The sequence below is a fragment of the Panthera tigris genome, chromosome F2 (assembly GCF_018350195.1).
Source record: "Panthera tigris isolate Pti1 chromosome F2, P.tigris_Pti1_mat1.1, whole genome shotgun sequence".
Taxonomy (NCBI): Eukaryota; Metazoa; Chordata; class Mammalia; order Carnivora; family Felidae; genus Panthera; species Panthera tigris.
Window position 1 is genome coordinate 30,587,068 of NC_056676.1, and position 15,573 is coordinate 30,602,640.

Here is a 15,573-nt window from a genome sequence, read left to right on the forward strand (position 1 = left end):
TATGTTATTTTTCTTTAGTAAGCTTTATGATTTTATCCTCCGCAACTGGACTAATTCAATAAGCAGCAGACCATAAGGCAGTAAATGGATACACTATTAATTTTTATTGCTAAAGTTTCTTTTATGTACTATTTGATCTAAAGATGTTATTCACATTTTTATGGTGATCCTGGCAGACTTTAAAAATCTGACTCTATAATTCCTGTTGATATTCCTGGATATTTTTAACTCAGCAGCCCAAGGAATGGCAACAATTCATATCTCACCAGCAAGTTCATTAAGTGAAAATCTTGAATCAGAAAGGGAAAGCAAAACAAGTAGGTCGTAGTTTAGTTGTCCAATCAATAGATCACAACTGGGAAGGTTTAACTGCAGTCAGTACTAATATCAGGTCCTTACAAGAACTTGTTGAATGATTTATTCTCTTCTTTGTTTACCCTCAAAATGAGAAGTATAGGCCTGAATTACCTCAAGAGTAGCTCCTTAGCATCGTTTTGATTCTGTGGTTGCGCCGAATTGGAGCTGAAGCAGTTGACCATTAAAGCAGAATAGTGAAATTTCTTAAAAAACCAACACAAGAGGTAAAGAAGGATGTGCCTCACTTCCAGATGGACTGGCATTCTGCAGGGCCTCGTCGACGAAACTATTTTGCTGCTAATTTTGAAGTTGTGCTAATTGATAAATACAGCAGAATCTCCCACCTTAGGCTCACACTGATTAAATCAATGCCCTCAATTTATGTTCCTTCATCTCTGAAAATCATGTGTGTCCTATAAAGAAATGGAAGTAATGGATACAATATAAAACACTGGGGTGGCAATGATAGTACAGGCCTTTAAAAGAACTGTATTACATCAATTTGACGAATATTTATTGAGGACTCCATGGAACTACATATAAACACAGTCTGTGCCCACCAGGACCTTAATCAGAGAAATAAGATCCAGTCATAAAAGGTACATAAAACTTAATTAATAATCACACAAAAGCTACTTTAAATCTGTTCAGTGCTACATGCTAAATGGCTGGTGTGGGTTATTCAGAGGTGAAGTAGCTCATTTTGTGCTGGTCCGGCCTGGTCTGGGAAGTTTTATGGGCATTTAGTTTACTTTTCAAAGGTAATTTTGTGTTAAGCAATGTTAGAACAGAAAAGATTATTATCTGTACATCCATGAGGCAGATAATAAATACCACAGGCACTCAAAGAGGAAGACATGATTGAAGGCTAGGGTAGTCTGAAAATTCTTTATGGAAGACATAAGATATGGGTCGAGGATCTCCTAAAATCTATTGCAAACATAATACTTAATGATAAAGGGTTAGAAACTTTCCTCTAAAATGAGTAATGAGACAAAGTATAGTCATTATGACTGTTTCTATTTAACATTAGGCTAGGGATCCTTGTAAACATACTAAGATTAATATGAATTTGAAAGCAACATGCAAAACAGCCAGGATAGTAGACACAAACTTATAATAGGCACTATTCTTTTTTTAAATTTTTTTTTAGGATTTATTTATTTTTGAGAGAGAAAGAGACAGAGCGATGAGCAGGAGAGGGGCAGACAGAGAGGGAGACAAGGAATCTGGAGCAGCTCCGGGCTCTGAGCTGTCAGCATGGATTCCAACGCAGGGCTGGAACTCACTAACTGTGAGATCATGACCTGAGCAGAAGTCAGACGCTCAACCGACTGAGCCACCCAGGTGCCCCTAATAGACACTATTCTAAATAGCTCTCATGAGATACCATTTACATACCATGCAATTCAACCTTATTTAAAGTGTACAGTTCAATGAATGTTTTATATTAATTTTTGTATATTCACAATTGTATAACCATCATCATAATCTAATGATGACAAACTCCATGTTTACCCATTTGAGGAACTGCCAGACTGTTTTCCATCAGTATTTCATTACTTTTTACTTTTTATTGCCAAATAATATTCTACTATATATATATATGCCAGATTTTATTATCTTTTAATAAGTAGATGGGTTGTTTCCACATTTTGGCTATTATGAATAATGCTGCTATAAATATTCATATACAAGTTCTTGTGTGGTGGTTATGTTTTTATTTCTCTTAGCTAGGAGGAATTTCTGGGTTATAGGTAATTCTGTGTTTAACCATTTGAGGAATTGCCAGACTGTTTTCTATACCCACCATCAGTATATGAAATTTCCAATTTCTCTGCAGCCTCATTGAATTCAGACTTTTATCTATTTGGTCATTGTCAATCTAGTAGATATGAAGTGATGTCTGCTGGTTTTGATTTGTATTATCTCTGATGGCTAATAGTGATGGCACCTATTTTCATAAGCTTATCAGCTACTTGTATATGATCTATGGACAAATGTCTATTCAAATCCTTTGCCTATTTTTAATTGGTTTATTCATCTTCTTGTTGTTGGCTTATGAGAGTTCTTCATATATTCTGAATGCAAGTCCCTTATCCGATCCGATATGATTTCAAAATATTTTCTCCAATTTTATGGATTGTATTTTCATCTTCTTGATGGTGTTCCTTGCAGAACAGAAGTTTTTAATTTTGATGAAATCCAATTTATCTTTTGCTTTTGTTGTGTTTTTGAGTCAGATATTAAGAATCCATCACCTAGTCCAAAGTTATGAAGATTTACTTCTATATTTTCTTCTAAGAGTTTAAGTGCTTTAGCTCTCACATTTATTTTATGTTGAGTTAATTTTGTCTATGATCTGAGTAAGTTGTCCAAATTCTTTTCTTTTCTTTTTTTCTTTTTTTAGTATGTGGGTATCTAGTTGTTCCAGCACCATTTGGCCATTTCTTTAAAAGATAATTTTTCCCCATTGTATGGTGTTGGTATCTGTGTCACAAATCAGTTGATCATAAATGTGACCGTTTATTTCTGGACCTAAAAATTTTTCCATTGATCTGTATTTCTACCTTATGGAAGTAGCACAGTGTCTTAATAACTCTGCTTTATAGTAAACTGTGAAATCTGGAAGTGTGAGTCCTCTAACTCTATTATTTTTTCTAGGTTATTTTGGCTATTCTGGGTCCCTTGAAATCCCCTATGAGCGTTAAGATCAATTTGTCAATTTCTGCCAAAATCTCACTAACTGGCATTTTGTTAGCAATTCTGTTGAATCCAACGATCAAATTTGAGAGTGTTGCCATTTGACAATAGCAAATTTTCTGATCCTTAAACATGAAAAGATGGGGAGGATAAATGGAACTTGGCCATGAAGAGTGGGATGTTCATACTCACGTGTGTGAAAACTGCAAAGGGCATGATGGATCTGGGGTGGGGAGGAGAGTTGTTTAGGCGTCTACATTGGTACTCTAACCTGGACTCTGCAGATATTCAGGAAGTCCTGGTCTTTGTATTATCTCTTGTTTTTTATTTATACCTGGAGTAGAGAATGTTCCTTTATAACTCAGAGCCTGTTCACATGCTATTCTCTTTGTCTTGTATGGCTTCTTTTTATCCTCAATTTCTTAATTCCCTGGTCATCAACATTTCAGGCAACCTTTTAATCTTTTATTTTCTTAACTTAATGTTGCTTCTTCAGAGACACTTTTCTTAACAGCACATGCTATGGTAGTTCCCTCAGTAAAGGCCTTGAAAACCCTAGTATGTTTTCCTTCATAGCACATACTCACAGTACTTAAACTTATATAGGGTATAATGCACCAGTGTACTAACTTCTAGACATAAGTTCCATGGCAGTTGTTGGCATGATGTCTTTTTTATTAATAGCTGTTTTCTTATCACCTGGTGTAGTGCCTGGCACATAGTAAACATTTAATGGATGAATGAATAGATGAACAAATAGACAAATGAATGAGTGGCAATATCTCCATGAAGTCAGAATTTTTCCCAATTTTTTTTCTAAATATTTGGAAGCTAAAAATAATATGGTAGGCTATTTTAAGTTTTGTGCAATGCAGGGTGCTACTACTGAGTTTGGAATTTGAGGAACAGACCAATTACTGCTGTTTTTGAAGATGCAGTTCTGTGGTAGGTGGAATAATGGTTCCCAATGATGTCCATGCCCTAATCCTCAGTACCTGTGACTCTTCATTGCAGATGTGATTCATATTATTGACCTTGAGATAGGGAGATTATCTTAAGTTATCCAGGTGTGCACAATCTTATCACATGTGTCTTTAAAGTCAGAGAATTTTTCCTGGCTCTGTATGAGAAAAATGGCCATGTGAGAAGGATTTGATGCCCCATTGCTTGTTCAGACATGTGGTGGTTTATGTGCAAGGAATTAGGAAGAGGTCTCTGGGACCTAAGTGTGGCCCCAGCTGTTGACAACCAGGGCACTAAGTCATCAGTCCTACAATCATATAGAAATGAATTCTGCCAACCCTAGAATGAGCAGAAAATCAAATCTCTCCTGAGGCTACAAAAAGGAAAGCAGCCATGTGAACACCTTGATTTTAGCCCTGTGAGATCTGTATCAGTCTTTGTACCTATAGAACTATAAGGTAATAAATTCATGTTGGTTTAGGCCACTAAATCTGTGGTTACTGGAACACAGATAATGAATGCAAATTCCTGTCCAGTTCTGAGTTATATTGGGGTCTTCAAAATTGAAGTATTTTCTTTTAATCTGGGGATGAGGCTCTTTACTATCCTTAGATCGGGGAATACTCAATGTTTTTTTTCATCTTATTCATTTGTATGTTCAATCTTATTCATTTATATATATTTTTTGCAGTCTCAGATTGCTGTTAGGGGAGTTTGCAGAAATTTCTACCACATTCTTGAAGAATTCTTCTCATGACATACTGAAATAATTTTCAAGAAAGATTTAATTACAGATGCAGTGTAAAACATGTATCCTGGTTATCAGTTGCTTTTCCTTTAGTTTTACATATATTCTGTACATTTGAACAGTTAGTTTGCATCTTTTAACGAAAGAAAGATACATGTTTTGTGGCAAAGCCACATAAATTAGAGAAGGATCTCAAATAATAATTATAAATTTTGTATGCACACAACTGAAATGTGTTGTCTTGAGAAAACATCTTAGAGCTGGAGAAGATGATTTTAACCTCTTAACCCTAGAAAGGAGGAAACTGATGCTAGAAAGTGTAAAATGTAAGTGACTTGTATGGGTTTATCTGGTTTGGTATGGTAGACCCAGAAGTAGAATTCCACTATTATGTTTTATAGTCAGAATCCACTAAGTATTTCATTTTTTAACAGAATAGAGGATATATATACACACACAGATATGTATGTATATATGTATATGTATATATAGTATATATGTATGTATAATTAATATATATGTTATATTATATAATATATAATTATGTATGTATATACATACATAAAATTTAGACTTAAACTGGATCCCATAAACTCTGTGGTTTAATGAAAGGGAAATATATTAAACTGTTGGGTTTCTGGGATTCAGTTTAAACCTAAATTATAATGTATAAGGTAAACTATAGTAGTATGTTTATTTGTGGTTCAGAGTTTATTTTCTTTAATCAGGGCATGTAATTTTGGCATGCTGAGATTAATAAATGTTAATTGTTAGGGTAAGTAGTAGATAAAATGTGTAGTCATTATACTATTTTCTCACATTTGTGTATGTTTGAAAATTTCCATAGTTAAAAAAAAAGAACATGCTGTAGTTCACAAGGTTAAACTGTCAGAAGCAAAGCAAATTTCGTGGAGTTTGAAAATTTGAAATTATCAAAAGGATATTAATCTTTGATGTTATCATGTGATTTTCTTTGATATCCTTTTTAAAAATTTTTTGTGGGTGTGTGTTATGCATGTCACTTAGTGAAAGGCATAATGTCAAGAGATCTTTAATATAAACACAGTAAAATTCTGGGCATTTACATCAGGTGATGGAGAAGGAACATGGAATGAATTAAAATAAGGGAAAGCTAGGGTAAGAACCAATTCATTATGTAAGATATATGCAGCTCTAGATAATTGCAGATATACATAGGTACAGTTATTTAAATGTTCTCTATTTTAAATAATTTTGTCCTTGTGTTTCTTTAAAAAAATTATGAAAACCTTGAGGAAATTGACAAATTTTATTTTTGCATTAAAAAAAATCTTTAATAGCCCTCAAGAAGTACAAAAAGATTGAGATCATTCCATGCATATTTTCAGACCACAACTCTATGAAACTTGAAATCAGTGACAAGAAAAAATTTGCAAAGACCACAAATACATGAAGGTTAAAGAACATCCTACTAAAGAATGAATGGGTTAACCAGGAAATTAAAGAAGAAATAAAACAAAAAAATACATGGAAGCAAATGAAAATGAAACCACAGCAGTGCAAAATCTTTGGGGATCAGCAAAGCCAGTCCTAAGAGGGAAGTGTATTGCAATACAGACCTACTTCAAGAAGCAATAAAAGTCTCAAATATGCAACCTAACTTTACACCTATAGGAGCTAGAAAAGGATCCACAAATAAAGCCTAAAGCCATCAGAAGGAAAATAATGAAGATTAGGGCAGTACTAAATGATACAGAAACAAAGCAAACAAAAAACAATATTACAATTTTTTTAGATTCTATATTGTTTATTTCTGCTCTGATCTTTATTATTTCTCTTCTTCTGTTGGGTTTGGGGTGTCTTTGCTGTTCTGCTTTCCTTTAGGTGTGCCGTTAAATTTTGTATTTGGGATTTTTCTTGTTTCTTGAGGTAGGCCTGGATTGCAATATATTTTCCTCTCAGGACTGCCTTCGCTGCATCCCAAAATTTTTGGATTGTTGTGTTTTCATTTTCATTTGTTTCCATATATTTTTTAATTTCTTCTCTAATTGCCTGGTTGACCCATTCATTCTTTAGTAGGGTGTTCTTTAACCTCCATGCTTTTTGGAGGTTTTCCAGACTTTTTCCTGTGGTTGATTTCAAGTTTCATAGCATTGTGGTCTGAAAGTAGGCATGGTATGATTTCAATTCTTGTATACTTATGAAGGGCCATTTTGTGACCCAGTATGTGATCTATCTTGGAGAATGTTCCATGTCCACTTGAGAAGAAAGTATATTCTGTTACTTTGGGATGCAGAGTTCTAAATATATCTAACAAGTCCATCTGATCCAATGTATCATTCAGGGCCCTTGTTTCTTTATTGACTGTGTGTCTAGATGATCTATCCATTGTTGTAAGTGGAGTATTAAAGTCCCCTGCAATTACCACATTCTTATCAATAAGGTTGCTTATGTTTGTGATTAATTGTTTTATATATTTGGGGGCTCCTGTATTCGGCGCATAGACATTTATAATTGTTAGCTCTTCCTGATGGATAGACCCTGTAATTATTATATAATGCCCTTCTTCATCTCTTGTTACAGCCTTTAATTTAAAGTCTAGTTTGTCTGATATAAGTATGGCTACTCTAGCTTTCTTTTGAGTTCCAGTAGCATGCTAGATAGTTCTCCATGCCCTCACTTTCAATCTGAAGGTGTCTTCAGGTCTAAAATGAGTTTCTCGTAGACAGCAAATAGATGGGTCTTGTTTTTTTTTTGTTTTTTTTTTGTTTTTGTTTGTTTTTTTTATCCATTCTGATACCCTATGTCTTTTGGTTGGAGCATTTAGTCCATTTACATTCAGTGTTATTATTGAAAGATATGGGTTTAGAGTTGTTATATCTGTAGGTTTCATGCTTGTAGTGATGTCTCTGGTACTTTGTGGTCCTTGCAACATTTCACTCACAGAATCCCCCTTAGTATTTCTTGTAGGGCTGGTTTAATGGTGATGAATTCCTTCAGTTTTTGTTTGTTTGGGGAAACCTTTATCTCTCCTTCTATTCTGAATGACAGACTTGCTGGATAAAGGATTCTCGGCTGCATATTTTTTCTGTTCATCACATTGAAGATTTCCTGCCAATCCTTTCTGGCCTGCCAAGTTTCAGTAGATAGGTCTGCTACTATTCTTATGTGTCTACCTTTGTAAGTTAGAGTGTGTTTATCCCTAGCTGCTTTCAGAATTTTCTCTTTATCCTTGTATTTTGCCAGTTTCACTATGCTATGTTGTGCAGAAGATCGATTCAAGTTACATCTGAAGGGGGTTCTCTGTGCCTTTTGGATTTCAATGACTTTTTCCTTCCCCAGATCAGGGAAGTTCTCAGCTATGATTTGTTCAAGTACACCTTCAGCCCCTTTCTCTCTCTTTTCTTCTTCTGGAATTCCTATGATATGGATATTGTTCCGTTTGACTGCATCACTTAGTTCTCTAATTCTCCCTTCATACTCCTGTATTTTTTTTATCTCTTTTTCTCAGATTTCCTCTTTTTCCATAATTTTATCTTCTAATTCACCTATTCTCTCCCCTGCCTCTTCAATCCATGTTAAGGCCACCTCCATTGTATTTTGCACTTCATTTGTAGCATTTTTTAGTTCCTCATGACTATTTCTTAGTTCCTTGATCTCTGTAGCAATAGATTCTCTGCTGTCCTCTATGCTTTTTTCAAGCCCAGAGATTAATTTTATGACTATTATTTTAAATTCATTTTCTATTACATTGCTTAAATAGTTTTTGATCAATTTGTTAGCTGTCACTACTTCCTAGAGTTTCTTTTGAGGAGAATTCTTCCGTTTTGTCATTGTGGCTTGTCCCTGTGGTAGCTCCAAACTGCAGGGCACTTCCCCTGTGCTGTCCAGAGTAACTTGTGTTGGTGGGCGTGGCCGCAGTCAGACCCGATGTCAGCCCCCAGCCCACTGCTGGGGCCACAGTCAGACTGGTGTGCACCTTATATTCCCCTCTGCCAGGGGCAGGACTCACTGTGGAATGGTGTGGCCCCTGTCTGGGCTACTTGTACACTGCCAGGCTTGTGGTGCTGCTTCGATGGGATCTGGCCAAGGGCGTCAAAAAACAATATTATAGATGAACAAAACTAAGAGCTGGTCCTCTGAAAGAATTAATAAAATTGATAAACCTCTAGCAGACATCAGAAAGAAGAGAGAAAGGACCCAAATCAATAAAATCACAAATGAAAGAGGAGAGATCACAACCAACATCACGGAAATACAAATAAAATTCATATAATATGAAAAATTGTATGCCAACAAACAGGCAATAAGGAGGAAATGGACAAATTCTTAGAAACATACAAACTACCAAAACTGTAACATGAAGAAACAGAAAATTTGAACAGGCCCATAATCAGCAAATAAATTAAATCAGTAATCTAAAATCTCCCAACAAACAAAAGTCCAAAGAAAGATGGCTTCCAAGGGGAATTCTGCCAGACATTTAAAGAAGAGTTAGTACCTATTCTTCTCAAACCATTCCAAAACAAATAGAAGGAAAACTTCCAAATGCATTCTATGAGGCTAGCATTACCTTGATTCCAAAAATCAAAGACCCCACTAAAAAGGAGAATTACAGGCCAATATCCCAATGAACATGATGCAAAAATTTTCAACAAGATACTAGCAAATCAAATCCAATAGTACATTAAAAGAATTATTCATCGTGGTCCTAGGCTGCAGGGTTGGTTCAATATTTGCAAATCAATCAACATGATACACTACATTAATAAAAGAAAGGATGAGAAGTATATGATCCTCTCAATAGATGCAGAAAAAGTATTTGACAAAATACAGCATCCATTCTTTATAAAAACCCTCAGCAAAGTAGGGATAGATGGATATCTCAACATCAAAAAGGCCATATATGAAAGACCCACAGCTAATATCATCCTCAATGGGGAAAAACTGAGAACTTTTCCTCTATGGTCAGGAACAAGACAAGGATGTTCACTTTCATCATTACTATTTAATATAGTACTGGAAATCTTAGCCTCAGCAATCAAACAACAAAAAGAAATAAAAGGCATCCACATCAGCAATGAAGAAGTCAAAAACTTTCACTGTTTGCAGATGACATGATACTTTGTAGAAAACTCAAAAGACTTCACCAAAAAATTGCTAGAACTAATACATGAATTCAGCAAAGTCGCAGGATATAAAATCAATGTACAGAAATCTGTTTCTGTATTTCTATACACCAATAATAAAGCAAAAGAAAGAGGAATCAAGGACTCAATCCCATTTACAATTGGAACAAAAACCATGAGATGCCTAGGAATAAACCTTACCAAAGAGGTAAAAGATCTGTATTCTGAAAATATAGAAAACTTGTGAGGGAGTTTGAAGAGGACACAAAGAAATGGGAAAACATTCCATGCTCATGGAATTGTTAAAATGTCTATATGACCCAAAGCAATCTACATATTTAATGTAATCCCTGTCAAAATACCACCAGTACTTTTCACAGAGCTATAACAAACAATCCTTAAAGTTTTATGGAACCACATAAGTAAGACTCCAGATTGCCAAAGCAATCCTGAAAAAGAAAAGAAAAGATGGAGGCATCACGATTCCAGACTTCAAGCTATACTACAAGCTATAGTCATCAAAGATAGTATGGTACTTGCATAAAAACAGACACATAGATCAATGGAACATAATAGAAAACCCATAAATGGGTTGCCAACCAATCTTCAGTATAGCAACAAAGAATATCCAATGGAAAAAAGTCTTCAAAAAATGACGCTGGGAAAACTGGGCAGCAACATGCAGAAGAATGGAACTGGAGCACTTCCTTACACCATACACAAAAATAAATTCAGAGTGGATGAAAGACTTAAATGTGAGACAAAAAACCATCAAACTCCTAGAGGAGAACATAGGCAGCAACTCTTCATCTTGACCGGAGCCTCATCTTACTAGAAATGTCTCCAGAGGCAAGGGAAACAAAAGCAAACATGAACTATTGGGACTTCATCAAGATAAAATCTTCTGCACAGAAAAGGAGTCAGTCAACAAAACTAAAAGGCAGCCTATGGAATGGGAGAAGATATTTGCAAATGACATATCTGGTAAAGGGTTAGTATCCAATATATATAAAGAACTTACAACATTGAACACCCAAAAAACAAATCATCTAGTTAAGAAATGGTCAGAAGACATGAGTAGACCTTTTTCTTTTTTTTTTAAATTTTTTTTTCAACGTTTTTTATTTATTTTTGGGACAGAGAGAGACAGAGCATGAACGGGGGAGGGGCAGAGAGAGAGGGAGACACAGAATCGGAAACAGGCCCCAGGCTCCGAGCCATCAGCCCAGAGCCTGACGCGGGGCTCGAACTCACGGACCGCGAGATCGTGACCTGGCTGAAGTCGGATGCTTAACCGACTGCGCCACCCAGGCGCCCCGAGTAGACCTTTTTCTAAAGAAGACATCCAGATGGCTAACAGACACATAAAAAGATGCTCAACATCACTCATCATCAGGGAAATTTAAATCAAAACCATGATGAGATACCACTTCACATCTGTCAGAATGGCTAAAATAACACAAGAAACAACTGATTGGTGAGAATGCAGAGAAAAGGAAACTCTCTTACACTGTCGGTGAGAGTGCAAACTGATGCAACACTCTGGAAAATACTATGCAGGTTCCTCAAAAAGTTAAAAATAGAACTACCCTATAATCCAATCCAGCAATTGGCATTACTAGGTATTGACCCAAAGGATACAAAAATACAGATTTCAGAGGTTATGTGCACCCAGATGTTTATAGCAGCACTATCACCAATAGCCAAACTATGGAGAGAGCCAAATGTCCATCAACTGATGAATGGATAAAGAAGGTGTGGTGTGTGTGTGTGGGGGGGGGTGTGTGGGAGTACACACACACACACACACACATACACACACACACACACACACACACTGGAATATTACTCAACCATCGAAAAAAATGAAATGTTGCCTTTTGCAACAACATGGATGGACCTAGAGGGTATTTTTCCAAGCGAAATGAATCAGTCTGAGAAAGAGAAACACCATATGATTTCACTCATATGTGGAATTTAAGAAACAAAACAGATTAACATATGGGAAGGGGGAAAAAGAAAAGAAAGGAGAATGGGAAACAAACCATGAGAGACTCTTAAAGATAGAGAACAAACTGAGGGTTGATGGAAGGAGGTGGCAGGGAGATGAGCTAGATGGGTGATGAGTATTAGGAACACACTTGTTATGATGAGTGCTGGGTGTTGTATGTAAGTGATGAATCAGTGAATTCTATTCCTGACAGTGCAATATTGCACTGTCTGTTAACTAACTAGAATTTAAATAAAAATTTTGAAAAGAAAAAAGTCTTTAATATTTATTAAGATTATAAATTTAGGGGCACCTGAGTGGTTCAGTTGGTTAAGCTCTGGAATCTTGATCTTAGCTTAGGTCTTGATCTCCAGGTCATGAGTTCATGCCCCATGTTGGGCTCCATGCTGGGTGTGGATTCTACTTAAAAAAAAAAAAAAAGATTATAAATTTAAGGGTAGTTAAATTACACTTCTGCAAATTTAAGGGAAATTAATGGAATAATGGAAGAGTGCACTGCAATTGCAATTTAATGGTATCATTATTAATGGTCTGTTTTTCTTCAACTAGATGTGTCTAGGGTAGTAGATCGTTGTGCAGATATGATTTTTGTATTTGCTAACAAGTGAATGATGACAGCCAACTAAAACTGGTCCTTTCTTTTGGTGATTCTTTAACATTGTGTTCTAGCTCATTGCACTATCAGAGTCAAGCAGAATTTTTCATCTCATCCCCCAGCTGTCAACTTCTAGTCTTTTAAAATGAAACCCCAGTTAAAAAAGAAAGAAAGAAAGAAAGAAAGAAAGAAAGAAAGAAAGAAAGAAAGAAAGAAAGAAAGAAAGAGAAAGAAAGAAACCTCAGTGGTAATCCTATTTTAACTAGAATGAGAGACAAGCAGTTTCAGGTTACAATTATATTTTCCCCCACGATGAAAGAATGAGTCAGTAAAGTGCCTGTGTTTTGCCCCATATCCTTGACAAAAATTCTGGACTTTATATCTGCCACTAATGGGAATTACTGATTATCTCTCTTCCTAGCCATAATGTTCAGTGCCATTTTTCTATATAGATTTGTCATGGGAGAGGTTTTGGCCTATACCTTTATTTCATGAGACATATTTTTAAAATCCAGTAACAATAATTAGAATCATGTCTTCTCATGAAAGGTTCTTTCACAATATAGTGGGTCTCAAAATAAGGTTCTTTTGATCTATGTCACAGAAGGTAGTTCTTAATGACCTTCTGATTTGGTCTTTCCTCAAAGTCCTGGAATTATAGCTGTGTTGTTTATTTCTACATGTATATAAGACAAGGCCTTGACTTTCAATGATATTTTTAATTTTAGTCCAAGTTCTCTAACAATTTACTCTTTAAATGCAATGAAATGTAACCATATTTTCACATTATATTTCAAACTGCTACCAGATCATTTAAAATATATATGGAAGATTTTGTTGAAAGCTTCAGTATTTTATAATACTAACAAGTATTTCACTCTTTCAGAAAGAGGCTATCTAGGAATGTGTCTTTCATGTGCTTTCTTTCTGTAGGCTCTTGTCAAAAAAGATGATCTTCTGTGTCCCAAGTTATATGAGCACATTTACTCTTCAGTTCAAAACAGTAGCACCTCATTTTTTCTCTACCAAAAATTCCTTACTGGCTCTTAATTTGGATATCCATTGACTGTATCATTGGTCCTTTTTTGTTTTCCCTTATGTAGTAGGCCTTCAATTCTGACATCTTTGTTGCATTTTGTTTTAAATCTATCTTTGCTTTTTAATTCCAAAGTCTTTTTTGTCTTTTGTTAGTTTCCCTAGAGCAGGATTTAGAGCTACCTAGGACTAGTGTCTCCCTCCACATGAAGCTTCAGGACACAGACAAAAGCAACAGTCAGAGGAAAGCGTGAGGATTTGTTGGCCAAATATGTCCATCTTTGAATCTTATTTTTGCTCGAGAAGGTTGTTGAGAGGAGTAAATTTAGTAATATACACAAAAATTCTGGCACAATGTTAGTGTTCAAAAAATATTATTTCCTATCTATTTCTGGCCACCATTTCTTCTGAACCATTTTATTATATGTATTTTTGGTTTAAAATTATTTTTATTTTACATTTATTTATTTTTGATAGAGAGAGACAGAGCACAAGTGGGGGAGAGGCGGAGAGAGAAGGAGACACAGAATCCAAAGCAGGCTCTAGTCTCCGAGCTGTCAGCACAGAGCCCGATGCAGGGCTCGAACTCACAAACCACAAGATCATGACCTGAGCCAAAGTTGGATACTTAACCAACTGAGCCACCCAGGTGCCCCTGTATTTTTGGTTTTAATTAGCAAGTAAAGTATTTAGCAGAATGTCTGTCATATACCATCATGTGACAAATATTAGTCATTATTAAAATTATTACCCTTATATTTCCATCTCAATTTTTCCTTACTCCATTTCTCGTGAAGTTCTTTATACTTTCAATAGCAAATATATTTATTGTTCACCTCTAAATATATGCTGAGAAAATTCTTGTCTAGGAATTGGCTTGTTTGATGTAATTCTCAAGAGACTAAGTACCTAAAGGTGAAAAGAGGGGGAAAAAGGGTAAGTGGGAGCAAAACCACAGCTTCAAGTAACAAGGGAAAGTTGGAATGGAAGAAAATGAAGCTATATTTATCTTATTGGGATAGTATTTAAAAAATACAATTTTTCAAAAGCAAATGCACACAATAATGAATTGTTATGATATTGATATTTTTAGACTCACCATTTGGCCTTTTGACTGGTCCATTGTATTAATAGTGCATACTGGTGTTTGACCAATTTAACAGTAATTGAATGTGACATGATGCATGAAATCTGCCGTGTGATTACCATCAAAACACGATTTTATTTCATGAATGATGAAGTTTTTTGAAATGGGAACTTCACATTTCACCTTGAGATAAAATGTGTAGTCATGTTTCACTACAGGTAACTAGATGTATTGTTCAAATACATTTTACAGAAAAGGAATAAATCATGGCCACTTGTGTGTTCATTAAATTCTATGAAGTTAACATATGGGTACTTTCTTTGAAAATACATCTTCTTTGATATCAGTATCTTCTTGAATAGCTGCCCTAAGCAATACTAGTAATAATAAATTTTTATATCTTCTTATCAATGGTGGCTGTTCCCTTCTCTAATTTTTTTTTCTATATGACCTGTTGTCACAGAATGGCTTTCAGCATTTGATTCCAGTTTACTATAAAATCCTCTCCTTACCTTTAATACAACTTGTAGCAACAGCTGGGTTGTATTAAAAATGGAAGCAGATATACAAAGTGCCTTACTGACCCTTCTACATGTTTTTAATATTCATTGAGTTTACTGTATATGAATGCTGTGTGAGTGCTCTCACCTGGAGGGATCTCATTCTCTCCAAGGGCTATAATTACAAAGTGCAAATTTTTCCAAAGACTTCTGGATCTATACTACCAACTTAGGTCTTTTAACTGAATTCCATGTCTGCATTCTAAACTGCCTACTGTTCCTTGCTATAGACAGTTAAACAACAATTATGAAGACTTCAACTCATTAATTTTCCTCCACACAAACCTTAATGAAAGGCATCACCACCCATACGGTTGCTTATTTTCTGAAAAAACTGGGTATCAGCCAAATTCTTCCTTCTCCATAAACAGACCCTGCATCCAGCCAATCACTGCATCTTCTCAAA

The 15,573-nt window shown here is 35.4% G+C and overlaps 1 long non-coding RNA gene across 2 annotated transcripts; it reads right to left on the bottom strand.

Annotated features, from left to right (window-relative positions):
- Positions 1-12,250: 12,250 nt before the first annotated feature.
- On the bottom strand, positions 12,251-15,341 carry LOC122235019. Of its 2 annotated transcripts, none has more exons than XR_006213098.1 (3): positions 15,256-15,341; positions 14,272-14,429; positions 12,251-12,289 (listed from the first exon to the last, which is right to left on the bottom strand). It is a non-coding gene; the product is annotated as an uncharacterized LOC122235019 (long non-coding RNA). The 2 variants fall into 2 exon arrangements; XR_006213099.1 differs by having other exon boundaries at positions 12,260-12,292.
- Positions 15,342-15,573: the final 232 nt, after the last annotated feature.